The sequence below is a fragment of the Lactuca sativa genome, chromosome 7, assembly GCF_002870075.4.
Source record: "Lactuca sativa cultivar Salinas chromosome 7, Lsat_Salinas_v11, whole genome shotgun sequence".
Lineage (NCBI taxonomy): Eukaryota > Viridiplantae > Streptophyta > Magnoliopsida > Asterales > Asteraceae > Lactuca > Lactuca sativa.
Window position 1 is genome coordinate 81882242 of NC_056629.2, and position 15248 is coordinate 81897489.

General features: G+C 44.2%; 1 long non-coding RNA gene across 1 annotated transcript; it reads right to left on the minus strand.

Moving 5' to 3' along the window:
• Window positions 1–206: 206 nt before the first annotated feature.
• LOC122195032 (uncharacterized) lies at window positions 207–1177 on the minus strand. The gene is made up of 3 exons (XR_006184959.2): window positions 1005–1177; window positions 779–924; window positions 207–261 (listed from the first exon to the last, which is right to left on the minus strand). It is a non-coding gene; the product is annotated as an uncharacterized LOC122195032 (long non-coding RNA).
• Window positions 1178–15248: the final 14071 nt, after the last annotated feature.

Consider the following 15248-nt stretch of genomic DNA (forward strand, 5'->3'; position numbering starts at 1 on the left):
TAACTTTTGCACATCTTTCATTTAGTATTGTATGCTCACACGATACAGACCAATGTTCGTGCCCTGATTGATTCCGTACGCAATCACGACAGCTAGAACAAATCTCCAGCTTAATTCATCGCTCATCAAATTCATGAATTTTCAACATAAATAATATTTATGTGTGGGTAACCCAACAACCGACGGGTTCAGGTCAGGTTCTGGAGATGGGAATTGGGGAGGGTCTAATTTTGGTAACAGTTTCCCAGCTCCAAAGAAGATCTGTAAAGGACTTGATAAGTTTGTTATTGGTCAAGAAAGAGCTAAAAAGGTTATCCTTCTTCTATCTATAATGTTCTGATGGCCTAAAATAAAATTTGTTTTCTTGTGATTTTGATATATGGTTCTTTACCATTTTGAAAGAATGAAGCTTATTTATGTGGGAACAGTTTACAAATAATTTGAAAAATGAATTTGTGTATTTGGACCTAAATTAAATATTTAGCTGGATATGAAAAGATGTTTTCTTATAATTCCATTAATACATACATACAGGTGCTCTCAGTGGTAGTTTACAATCACTACAAGACGATCTTTATGGATAGTTCACAAAAGTAAGCACATTGTTCCCTGTGTTGTTTAATTTGGAGAAAGCATTCTGTTTGTTCCATTTTGAGTATGAAAAAGTGACGAGTAAGGTATAATTATATAAATTGAGTGGAATGTGGAGCATGGGGACCAAATTTGTAATTTACTCTTATTTTTATTTAAGTAAAATGCTATAATAAGATTTTTATACCTGTAAGGACTCCTTTTGAACTTTTCAGCAACTGATAGAAGTATCTCTATATACTTATTCCTTCCCTCAGCCTTAGAGTCCAAAATATCAGGGAGGAAGGAAACAAAACAGATGGCAGCTGGACCACATTTCTCTTCCATCACATCCTAAAATGGAAAATTCATGATTTTACCAGGGGCAAAAAGGGAAATACTAAAAATTTATAAAAGGGATTCAGAAAACTCACTGAGCTAGTCAACTCGGTCACTTAAGAAGGAGCAACATTTGTTTCTAGCTGAACAAGGGCAAATGATTCAATTGCAGATGCAGTTCTTGCTCCTTCATATGTGATTGGACTCTCTTTATCTGCACCAAATACTAATATAGTTGGGAACCCTTGTACCTTAAACCTGCTCATTAAAGACTGAAAGGAAAAAACATAATCAGTTTGTAATAATAAAAAATAATAATATTGGTTTAGATAAAAAGGATAGAAATTCAAGAATACCTTTTTGTCATCATAGTTCACATGTCCAAGCTTCACCTTTCCTTGTAAATTCTTTGCAGCCTTCTTCCCTTCAGGTGCAAGATTTTTACAATGTCCACACCTGAAAGAAATAACATATATATATATATATATATATATATATATATATATATATATATATATATATATAAAGTAATTAACTTTTTGAAATTTATTATAAGAAAGTAAAGAGACAATACTGGTTTATGAATTTATGTTCAAGAGTGGAATGATAATTACCAAGGTGCAAAGAATTCAATCACCCAAAGATCTTTACTTTTAACAACCACTTATAGATTCCATCAATAAAATATAAATGATGAGAATTTTGGACCAATCAGTGAACCTTGGACCCAATCCTTTCAAGAAAAACTAAAGCATTTGAGTTGATTTTGAATTTTAGACTAGTTGTTTGGAAGGAGGTAGTATTTAGTTGTGTTTGTGAGCAATAACTGTATACTACAGATGTAACAACCCAAAAATACGACCCAAAAATTTCATTTTTTTCAATATAACCAAAAACCATAATCTGAGTGTCATATCATAAAATCCATACGTGATGTATCCCAACCATAATAAAAACAACACTATGCGGAAACTGTATCATATCCATGTCATATAAAAATCAAAAACTAAATCAACTCCCAGGATAAAAGCTGAAGCTGTTGTGTGTGCGATGCCATCATCCCGAGCTCTTCCCTCTACTAGCGGAAGTACCTGAAACCAAAACTAAAACTGTAAGCACGAAGCTTAGTGAGCTCCCCCAAACTACCACATACCACACAATACACATAAGCACATACTGGGCCTTGCCCACTGCATCAGACCGAAGTCTGGAACTAGCTGCATCGGACCGAAGTCCGGAACTGACTGGGACCTTGTCCCTTGCATCAGACCAGAGTCCGGAACAAACTGCATCAGACCGAAGTCCGGAACTAACTGCATCAGACCAAAGTCCAGAACTAACTGCATCGGACCGAAGTCCGGAACTAACTACATCGGACCGAAGTCCGGAACTGACTGATCATGGCATAGCATAAAACATATCAACACATAAACTGCATACTGCATCGGAACAGAGTCCGGAACACATAACACAAACATGCTTGAATCACAAAGACATCAAGCACTATAGCTACTGCATCAGACCCAAAGTCCGGGACTACGGATAATTAAACGGGCCGGCATTGTGGCCGTAGACCCGTTCCTACTGAAGGGAAACTCACCTCGTGAACTGGCTGCTGAGTGAATAACTCTGAGGGCTAACGGCTGCTGCTCCGATATCTCCCCGGCTGCAAGTCCATAATACACTCAATCAATACTAAACACTGCACTGGGTAAAATGACTCTTTTACCCTTGGTCAAAGTCAACTGTTGGTCAAGGTCAACTCTCAGTCAAAGTCAACCCACAGTTGACCTGACTCGCCGAGTTGGGCTGCCAACTCGCCGAGTCCTTATTCTCACTCCTCGACTCTACTCGCTGCTACTCGTCGAGTATGGCATCGACTCGACGAGTACTCTCCCGATCCAAGAATTCAGACAATCTTCATCCGACTCGCCGAGTCCTATGAACAACTCGACGAGTTGTCCTTGAGCTTAAGAAGATTGCCTTGGACTCGCCGAGTTGTATGAACAACTCGCCGAGTCCCTCCATTACTGAGTCTACCCTCAAACCCGCTGAGTCCACTCCACTACTCACTGGTCCCACTCGACACCGCTCAAAAGGAAGAAATCGGGGACTCGCGACTAGACTCGCCGAGTCACCACCATGCAACTATTCTACACTCGATTCTGCTCGAATCTAATACATACAAATGATAGATCTGAGTCCAATAAGCTGATTTACCACGTAAAGTTTCCAACTTTACGTGTACAAATGCATGAACAAGGGAATAAAGGCCAAAAGATGCTTAAAAGGGGTAGATCTAGGGTTAATATGCAAAATAGCTCCATAAAGGCAATAGATATGGGCTCTACAACTCCTAAGTGAACAGATCTAAGGTTATATCGGCATAAGAGAGCTTCCATATCAACATAAAGCTTTGAGAAAGGCACTAACAAGATCTAGAAAGGGTTTTAGGGCATAAAAGAGAGGGAAAACTGAAGAATACCTCAAAGAGCTCTTGCTTTCCCTTGAATCTCTGCTTTGAAATCCTTCTCCTTGCTCCTTTCTTCTTCTCCTTCTTCAAGCCTTCACAAATGCACACAAGATCGCTACAACAAACACTCAAGATCGAATTAGGGTTTTCTCACAGCTTTAGAGGGTGAAGGAGGTGAGATTGGTGGCTATAAGGTGGCTTAAATAGTGAGCAACCTGGGGATTTAGGGTTTCTCCCAGACGGACAGACTCACCGAGTCCAGAATATGGACTCGCCGAGTCGCCATCTAATCACGTGCTCGAAATCCCGACCCTACTCGGCGAGTCAGGCTATGAAATCGCCGAGTCCCTCTTGCAAAACTTCAAAATAAATACCAAGGAATTATCATACCGAAGACGGGTCGTTACAATTCTCCCCCACTTATCTCAGACTTCGTCCTCGAAGTCTGCTACGGCTGAATCTGCAAATATCTCTGGGTAGTGCTCCCTCATCTCCTCCTCCGCCTCCTACGTCCACTCAGACCCCTTCCGGTGCTGCCACTGCACCTTCACTAACTGTATTTCCTTGTTCCTCAAGGTCTTGGTCTTCCGGTCCAGAATCGCGACCGGTCTCTCAATATAATTCAGGCTGCTCTCAACCTGAATATCCTCTAGGGGAACGACTGCTGACTCATCCACCAAACACTTCCTCAATTGAGACACATGGAAAGTGTTGTGGATCTGACTAAGCTCCTCAGGAAGATCTAACCGATAAGCAACCCGACCCACCCGGGCCAAAACCCTGAAAGGACCAATAAATCTGGGGCCCAACTTGCCCCTCTTCCGGAACCTGATGACACCCATCCAAGGTGAGACCTTTAGAAGGACCATATCCCCCACCTGGAACTCCAAGTCTGAACGTCTCCTATCAGCGTAGCTAATCTGCCGACTCTGAGCAGTCTGCAGTCTACTACGGACCTGCTGGATCAACTCAGTCGTCTTGAGCACCACCTCCGTGCTCCCGATGACCCGCTGACCGACCTCGCCCCAACAAATCGGGGTCCTGCACTTCCTCCCATACAACATCTCAAAGGGAGGTCGATCAATGCTCGCATGATAACTGTTGTTATACGAGAATTCCGCTAACGGAAGATACGTATCCCAACTGCCACCGAAATCTAGGACACATGCCCTAAGCATGTCCTCGAGAGTCTGAATCGTCCTCTCGCTCTGCCCGTCTGTCTGAGGGTGGAAAGCGGTGCTGAAAAGGAGACGAGTACCCATCTCGTCGTGGAACCGCTTCCAGAATCTGGATGTGAAACGGACATCTCGGTCTAACACCACCGATACCGGCACTCCATGACGTGCCACGATCTCTCGCACATAGATATCGGCTAACTTCTCTGCCGATATACTCTCCTGGATCGGGATAAAATGAGCACTCTTCGTCAACCGATCCACTACTACCCATATCGAATCCACTCCTTGTGCGGTCCTGGGAAGCTTGGTGACAAAATCCATGGTGATGTCCTCCCATTTCCACACGGGAATATCTAACGGCTGCATCCTCCCGTGAGGTCTCTGGTGCTCCGCCTTGACCTTCCGGCAGGTCAGGCATCTCTCGACGTACCAGGCGACGTCCCGCTTCATGCAGGGCCACCAATAATCAGGTCGAAGATCTCGATACATCTTCGTCGCCCCTGGGTGGATAGAAAACCAAGACTTATGAGCCTCATCCATCAACACTTTCCGTACTCCACCCCAGTACGGTACCCACACTCTCCCGTGAAGCGTCAGCAAACCACGACTATCATAATCAAACGAGGCTACTCGACCTACGATCCTCTCACACTTCTGTCTCTCCTCCTTGAGGCCCTCCACCTGAGCCTCCTTGATCCGCTCCAACAACAGAGTGATCACTGTCATCCTCAAACATAGATCTCTGATAGGGGCCGCCGACACCTTGCGGCTTAGGGCGTCGGCCACCACGTTGGCCTTCCCTGGATGGTAAAGGATCTCACAATCGTAATCCTTAAGCACATCCAACCACCTCATCTGCCTCATGTTCAGACTCGGCTGATCCATAAGGTACCTCAAACTCTTGTGATCCGTGTAAATAGTACAACGGACCCCATAGAGGTAATGCCTCCAAATCTTGAGGGCAAACACAACTGCCCCCAGCTCCAAATCATGGGTAGGATAATTAGCCTCGTGAGGCTTCAAATGTCTCGAGGCATAAGCTATCACATGACCTCGCTGCATCAAAACTGCTCCCATACCGGTGATCGAGGCATCACAATAGACTACGAAGTCCTCTACTCCCTCTGGCAAGGTAAGGATCGGAGCCTCGCACAATCTCTGCCTGAGGGTCTCAAACGCTGACTGCTGCTCAGGACCCCAACGAAATACCATTGACTTCCTGGTCAGTCGGGTGAGCAGCACTGCTATCTTGGAGAAATCCTGAATAAATCTCCGATAATACCCTGCCAACCCTAGGAAGCTCCGAATCTCAGATGGAGACTTCGGGACCTCCCACTGCATCACGGCCTCTATCTTGGCCGGATCTACCAAAATACCCTTCTGGTTGACGAGGTGACCAAGGAACTGCACCTCGCGCAACCAGAACTCACATTTGGAGAACTTTGCGAACAGTCTCTCCCTCCTCAAAGCCTCCAGCACCTCCCGTAGGTGCTCCTCGTGCTGCTCCTGCGTCTTGGAATATACCAAGATATCATCTATGAACACTATCACTGACCGATCTAGCATCGGCCTACACACGCGGTTCATGAGATCCATGAACGCGGCTGGAGCATTGGTGAGCCCAAATGGCATCACCACAAACTCATAATGGCCATACCTGGTCCTGAAAGCAGTCTTCTGTACATCCTCATCTCTAACCCGCATCTGATGATAACCGGAGCGTAGATCGATCTTAGAGAACCAAGACGCTCCCTGAAGCTGATCAAACAAATCATCTATCCTCGGAAGTGGGTAACGGTTCTTCACCGTTACCTTATTCAACTCCCGATAATCTATACACATACGATGCGACCCATCCTTCTTCCTCACAAACAGGATCGGCGCTCCCCAAGGCGAACTGCTCGGCCGAATGAAACCCTTGTCTAACAGCTCCTGCAACTATGTAGACAACTCCTGCATCTCAGGGGGAGCTAGTCGATACGGTGCTTTGGCTATCGGAGCCGCACCAGGAATTAGGTCGATCCTGAACTCGACCTGTCTCTCAGGAGGTATCCTTGGCAAATCCTCGGGAAACACGTCCGGGTAGTCTCGAACAATGGGAACATCATCAACTGTCGTCTTGCCCTTCTCCCGGGCATCCAAAACGTAAGCTACAAAACCGGCGCAGCCCTGTTGAACATAGCGCCTCGCCCTTGCGGCGGAACAAAAGGTCGGTCCTCGCTGTGGCCTCTCGCCCTGAATCACTAACTCTGCCCCACTGGGAGTGCGAACCCTCACTAGCTGAAGCTCACAATCAATCACCGCCCCATTGGGGCTTAGCCAATCCATGCCCACAATAACCTTATTCCCTCGCAGAGGAATAGGTACCAGATCCACTAAAAACTGCTCATCAAATAACTGAAGGGAACACCCTTTATGCACTCTGCCGACCCTCACGGTCCTATCAGCTGCTATCTCAACCTCTAATGGACAATCCAGCTCCCCTGGAGCTCTACTAAATCTCTTGCTAAGCGCAAGTGATACGAATGATCGGGTAGCCCCCGAATCGAATAATACCATAGCAGAAATGTCGTTCACAGAGAACGACCTTGAATAAAACATACAATCATAAGCAATACTCAAACGATAATAATAAAGAGATGAAGAAAGATACATACCCGTCACCACATCAGGAGTCGCTCGTGCCTCCTCTGTTGTCATCTGAAACGCCCTGCTCTTCGCCACTGGCGTCTTGGCTCGGCCCTGCCGGCCATCTGTAATCCTCAAGGTAGTAGGGGCAGGTGCAACCACCTTCCCTGCTGCAGCTAAACTCGGACACTGGGACTTTTTATGTCCCCTCTGGTTGCACTGAAAGCAAATCAGATCTGATGCTGCGAAGGACAGTAGCAGGGGCCGTGCAATCCCTACTTAAATGCCCAATCTGACTGCACTTGTAGTAGCCGGAACTCCCTGCCTTGCACGCTCCCTCGTGCAATCTCCCACACTTGCCACATCGACCGTGGCTCTGCTGACTCCTAGATCTGTGATTCGAAACCTTGGGCTTTTTGCCCGAACCGCCTGTACCTGAAACCGCCTCCGGTTTCCTCTTCTTTTCCATCTCGAGATCAATCTCCCTCTCCCGAGCCCTAGCAATCATATCTTCCAGCGTTTTACAACTGGACCGGCTCACAAACTGGCGAATATCGCTCCGCAACATCTCATGATATCGGGCCTTCTTCATTTCCTCATCAGCTACGTACTGAGGAACGAGAAGAGCCCTCTCCCTGAACTTGGCGGTGATCTCCGCCACTGTCTTTGTAGTCTGGGTGAGGTCCTGAAACTCCCTAGCTAACTACTGCACCTCAATGACCGGTGCAAACTCTGCCCTGAACCTGGTAGAGAAATCAGCCCAGGTCATGGCGTCCAATGCTGCATCATCCCCAATGGCATGTCCGACCTCCTCCCACCAATCCCGTGCCCTGTCCTTCAGAAGACAGGACGCCAGTCTGACCTTGTCCCCCTCGGGACATCTGCTAGTGCGGAAAGCGTTGGCCACATCCACCAACCATCTGGTGCTCGCTATGGGGTCTCGCGCCCCATGATAGTCCGGAGCTCCACATGCCCTGAACTCCCTGAAAGTAAGGGTGCGCGACCCCATCATGGCCGCCACCTCGGCACGGAAGGTGCCCAATCTCTCATCCATCAGCTCTAGAATCCCCTCCTTGATCGAACCGAAGATCACAGGAGTCTGCTCTAAAATGATACGAGTAATCTCTGAAGAAAGAAACTCCCTGGTCTGCTCATCCATGTGCTCGCTCCCCGAGCCTGATCCTGATCCCTCCCCGGCACCACCACTGCCGGCTGCTGTCCTCGGACGCAAAACCACCATACTGAAACACATCATAGAAATATCAAAAAACTGAAATATCTCAAGGGATCATTGATACTACTACTAGCTTCCTGGCCTTGTCTCGGCCTTCCTTGATTCGAGTACGGATCCTCTGCTTTCAGTAGTACGGGCCCATACTACCTTCCACATCTATCCGTACTTTCCTCAAGAACCGCCTTGACTCCACCAAGTCACTTCTACAAGTGCTAATCTCTGCTACTCTCATCCTAGGCTTGCCCTAGGGAAACCTCAGACTCACTCAATTAGTCCTCAGCTGCTGAAGGTCTCCCTATAATGCTAGTTAACCACCACCTGAACACCATCACATGTAACGAGGATCAGATAATCCTTCAAGTAAAAGACCCGTCCCTATAACGGTTGGACTCAAACAAGAGCTGCGCCATAGGGCCAGTCCCAGCACTCTGGGATTATTCAACCCTGATCACATGTGATGTGACGTATTCACCTAATGGCTAACTCCCATCATTCAGAGTCCCACAAAGCACAAAGCAAGCAACATTCGGATAAGGGAAACATACTCAGGCAAAACTATCCTCATAACGAGAAACTGTACTAGCATACAGTGCTAAGCTCATACTATCAGGCATAACCTAAACAGGCTATCCTACTGCTGTCTGGTCAATACTAGCATGCAATACTCATAAAGCTGTAACACATAAAACAGGCACATAAGGCATCCTCCTAGATCCTTAGTCCTATACTAGCATGCTGTTCTACTGAAGCTGGAACAATTAATCATAATAAAAACTTGTATTGGTAATTTGGGAGTACTTACTTGAGCTCGGCTGATCGCATGCACCACACCCTTATCTTGTTTTAAAAAAATTTCTTTCTTTTTAAGTGCTTTCCAAAATTCTTTTAGAAAACATTTCCTTTTTAGAAAAATCTTTTTACTTCCCTTAGTTTGAGTTCAGATACACCCGGAAGTGCATCCGAATCCCTCAAACCAGGGCTTTGATACCAACTTGTAACAACCCAAAAATACGACCCAAAAATTTCATTTTTTTCAATATAACCAAAAACCATAATCTGAGTGTCATATCATAAAATCCATACGTGATGTATCCCAAACATAATAAAAACAACACTGTGCGGAAACTATATCATATCCATGTCATATAAAAATCAAAAACTAAATCAACTCCCAGGATAAAAGCTGAAGCTGTTGTGTGTGCGATGCCATCATCCCGAGCTCTTCCCTCTACTAGCGGAAGTACCTGAAACCAAAACTAAAACTGTAAGCACGAAGCTTAGTGAGCTCCCCCAAACTACCACATACCACACAATACACATAAGCACATACTGGGCCTTGCCCACTGCATCAGACCGAAGTCTGGAACTAGCTGCATCGGACCGAAGTCCGGAACTGACTGGGACCTTGTCCCTTGCATCAGACCAGAGTCCGGAACTGACTGCATCGGACCAAAGTCCGGAACTAACTGCATCAGACCAAAGTCCGGAACTAACTGCATCAGACCGAAGTCCGGAACTAACTGCATCGGACCGAAGTCCGGAACTAACTGCATCGGACTGAAGTCCGGAACTGACTAATCATGGCATAGCATAAAACATATCAACACATAAACTGCATACTGCATCTGAACGGAGTCCGGAACACATAACACAAACATGCTTGAATCACAAAGACATCAAGCACTATAGCTACTGCATCAGACCCAAAGTCCGGGACTACGGATAATTAAACGGGCCGGCATTGTGGCCGTAGACCCGTTCCTACTGAAGGGAAACTCACCTCGTGAATTGGCTGCTGAGTGAATAACTCTGAGGGCTAACGGCTGCTGCTCCGATATCTCCCCGGCTGCAAGTCCATAATACACTCAATCAATACTAAACACTGCACTGGGTAAAATGACTCTTTTACCCTTGGTCAAAGTCAACTGTTGGTCAAGGTCAACTCTCAGTCAAAGTCAACCCACAGTTGACCTGACTCGCCGAGTTGGGCCGCCAACTCGCCGAGTCCTTATTCTCACTCCTCGACTCTACTCGCTGCTACTCGTCGAGTATGGCATCGACTCGACGAGTACTCTCCCGATCCAAGAATTCAGACAATCTTCATCCGACTCGCCGAGTCCTATGAACAACTCGACGAGTTGTTCTTGAGCTTAAGAAGATTGCCTTGGACTCGCCGAGTTGTATGAACAACTCGCCGAGTCCCTCCATTACTGAGTCTACCCTCAAACCCGCTGAGTCCACTCCACTACTCACTGGTCCCACTCGACACCGCTCAAAAGGAAGAAATCGGGGACTCGCGACTAGACTCGCCGAGTCACCACCATGCAACTATTCTACACTCGATTCTGCTCGAATCCAATACATACAAATGATAGATCTGAGTCCAATAAGCTGATTTACCACGTAAAGTTTCCAACTTTACGTGTACAAACGCATGAACAAGGGAATAAAGGCCAAAAGATGCTTAAAAGGGGTAGATCTAGGGTTAATATGCAAAATAGCTCCATAAAGGCAATAGATATGGGCTCTACAACTCCTAAGTGAACAGATCTAAGGTTATCTCGGCATAAGAGAGCTTCCATATCAACATAAAGCTTTGAGAAAGGCACTAACAAGATCTAGAAAGGGTTTAGGGCATAAAAGAGATGGAAAACTGAAGAATACCTCAAAGAGCTCTTGCTTTCCCTTGAATCTCTGCTTTGAAATCCTTCTCCTTGCTCCTTTCTTCTTCTCCTTCTTCAAGCCTTCACAAATGCACACAAGATCGCTATAACAAACACTCAAGATCGAATTAGGGTTTTCTCACAGCTTTAGAGGGTGAAGGAGGTGAGATTGGGGGCTATAAGGTGGCTTAAATAGTGAGCAACCCGGGGATTTAGGGTTTCTCGCAGACGGACAGACTCGCCGAGTCGCCATCTAATCACGTGCTCGAAATCCCGACCCTACTCGGCGAGTCAGGCTATGAACTCGCCGAGTCCCTCTTGCAAAACTTCAAAATAAATACCAAGGAATTATCATACCGAAGACGGGTCGTTACAACAGAAGAATAGACAAATCCTCATGTTCAATCTAGACAAATCCTCATAGACAATCTTTACGAGCACAGTCCTTCTCCACCTCTCATGGATTCCATTAACAATCCCCTCTGTGATACCAGCCTTCCCAATCTTAAGCTTCTGCAAATGAATCAAGGTCACTATATGCTTCAATGTAGCTTTCGTTTTCTTCACCATCAACAGCAGACAGGTTTTGAACTTGTCTATCCCAAATCTCCTGGCATTTTTCTCGTGTTTGTTGTTGAAGCTGCAAGAAAGACATCCTCTGACCATCAACAACAACAACAGACAGTTAAGTATTAAAGAAAAGGAAGATAAAAAACAATTATGATTTAGAGAGAATTTGGAAAAAGAAAAGTTGATTTATAGTGCTCAAATATATACTACCTTGATCTTTTGCATCATCAGCAGACGATTCAAGAATTTCTTTACTAGTTTCATAGTTGACTTCGGTCAAAGCCTTTACAGCTGCAGAAGCAGCTGCTTCTGCAATCTCAACTTGCGTTAATGTTGCAAGGAAAGCTGCCTAAAAAAATTTAAGTCCAAAAAGTCAAATTAAAACTGTAAACACTAAATTAAAGGGGTTTTCGGTATGATTATGATTATCTGATTCTTTAATGTTAAGAATTAAGATAACTGGATTTAATTTAAACATATTTACCTGAGCTATGATAAGGTTACTAGCATCATCAAATGGTGTGAATAGAAACTCAAACAACTGCAAAACAAAAGAAAAGAAAAGGATGAAAAAATACAGTTAATTGGTTAAGGGTAAAATAGAGCGAAAATGTGAAATAGTCCCTGTATGTATTAATAATTGGATACCTGATACATGTGCTTGACAGATAGCTTCCCAAACAGCATCTAGTTCTAAGCCAATAACTATAAGCTGAAAGGGAAAAATCATAAGCTTTTTTCTTGATTGAGAAGATGAAGTTGAGATATGAATGAGAAATTGCATGCCCTCTTATTTGTTGAACGACTGAAGAAATAGGGCAGAGTAGAAGCATCCTTTTCATACCTTAGTGCAATCACACCTAGGGCTTGTAAAAGCGGGGTTCTTCCCTTAGAAACTTGAAGAAAAAAAAAGGAGGAATACAATATTTGGTGAAAGGTAGGTGTACAGAAGTAAAAAACCTAGAACAGATCGGCTAAGCAAGTAGAGAAACAAGAGATCGGTGCATTTTTTTTGGAGTAAAAGATAGTAGTTGGAGATCGAGATCTAGAAAGGAGAGGAAAGACAAATGAGGGAACTGACCTAGAAATTGGTGAGGATGATGATGAGGAAGCAACGACTAATAGAACTGATCGCAAATGAATCCACGATGACGACGATGTCGGAGAGGACGAATTTGAAGATGATGGTGACGAAGTGTGACTTCGCCGGAGTGCTCTCAATACATGATGTTTCTGTTGTGAGGCCAACATCTTTCCTTTTTTCTAGTAAATTCTATATGTGAAGTAACTATATCTATAATCTATAAGAGCCAAGGGAATGAAATAAGAAATTTAGGGTTCCGATTGATCTATTTCAATTAGGACGACTAATTGAAGTAATTGTACATGTTCTCTTCGTCTTTTACCTATTAGAGTAAACGAGGGTGGCGGCCACGGGGAGGCCAGCCATGACTGTCATGGCGATAGCTATTCCGACATTAGATTGGGATCCAGAGCCACCACTAGCACCAACACCGCCACCAGTAATCCACTAAATCGCACCAGAACCTCCATCGCTTTTTCCAACGGCGCCTTTAACAAAACCGTAACCTGTCCGACGACCATCACCACCGGAGAAGACGTCGAACATCAATGAGAAAAGCAACACAAATAGGAATGGAATCAGATTATAAACCTTGTTCCTCCTCCTTCTCGTTGTTTTCCCCAAATTCCTCCACACCATAACCTCCGATCAAAAAAAGTCCTAGCTTACGTTGTGCAGACTTGAAGAGTCGGTGTGGGTTGGAGGTAGTGGAGGTGGGCGAGGGGTGGAGACGAAGCAGATGATATGTTAGAGAACAGATCAAATGTAGGAGAAAAATCAGGGTTCAAAATTTTTGGGGATTTCATTTTCCCTCTTAGAGAAGAGAGACGCGCGTTCCTTAAAAAAATATAAAGTGACATTCACAGAGGGCACACATTTTAGATAAAGTGCCCTCCGTGTTTTTAATTTTTTTTACATGAGACACTAATTTAAGGGCTTGCAATAATGCGTGACCTAAATCCTGAATTTTTTTGAAGAGATGACCCTTTTTTAATGTCACTCCCTTTTGCGTAACATAAATCAACGAGTGTCATGGTTTACGCGTCGTAAAATGGTCTTTTCTTGTAGTGTCTCAAGTTTCTATCCACTTGAAACTTGGATGATGAGAAACTCTCCCTATTTGGTAAATTCTTGACATTTCCACAATTAACATAATTAAGAATCACATCCATTTGTTGTAGAAATATGCAAACATTAATTTTTCATAACGATTCCATTGCAAGGAAATAAATAAATACGTCAAACAAAATTTATTTTATTCATAAAAGCAGCGGAAAACATTTGTCCTTACAATGCAAAATCAACTGAAAGACTATGTAATCAAATATTCCTAACAACTCTATCATAACTTTCTAAGCTCAAAATCTAATCTTCGAATCCATGTGATCGAGATCCATCTCTTCGTGATCAGACTCATCTTGCTTTTCCATCAGGCTTCCTCTCTTTTCATTGATCCTGCAAAACATTCAAATGCAATCTTATCACATTATCTATTAAGAATCAATGAATAGGAACTTAATGGAGTTAGATAGTGGATTTTACCTGAAGCACAACCATACTCTTTGACTCTCCCATCTTCTGGACTCTTCAGTCTCTTAGGGCAGACTTGTATCCAACGCCCTTTCTATTGGCAGCAAACGCAGATTGGTTCTCCTAGAACTTCCTCGGAAGCATGGTTGGTTGACTTTCCCAACAAATATGCTCCGTTGCTGTGCCAAATCATTTCTGATTCAGCAGCAATGAGCATGTAAGTTAGGTCAATGAGGTTTGCGTCATGATCCATCATATGATACTTTCTTTTGAACTCATTATATGATTCAGGGAGTGACTGTAGAACCCAGTCTACAACCAACTTATCAGGGAATGACGCACCCAACATAATCAACCTATCGATGTGTGATTTCATTCCTAGAACATGGGCACACATGGGTTTACCATCTTCATGTTTCATTTCCAATAGGGCTTTAGTGACATTGAACCTTTCAATTCTTCGATTTTGTGGGTTAGGGAGAATAATTGGAGGAGGTGGAGGAAATGAAGCATGATCTCTTGTTCCTCGATTGAATCGTGGAATATCATCTTCACGTGGAATGCTTGTTCCACGGGATTTGGGAAGACCATAGTTGTCGTACTTTGACATCTACAAAATGGGAGAAAATAAATTCAAGTTAGTTGATTGATTGAGTCCTTAATAAATCACCCAAATGAGATATTAAGGCTAGGACCCAACACAATACACTACAACCTAGAAAAGGGATGCCGTAATCTAGTTGCAGAATATTTGAAGGTAAGTGAATGACGATTCACTAATTTTCCACCATGAAAAACGAAAAACCCATTAAGTTTTAAATGCTTTGAAAACTCCTAGATCCTTTGAGATTCATTGAACTTTTCAATGGCATGTTTAAATCTCGATATGCCCCTCGAGTTTGTGACTGGGATACCGAGGATCACAAAGAGGGTGTGAATAACCATGAAAACTTACATGGTGCTCCCACATGTTACAGTC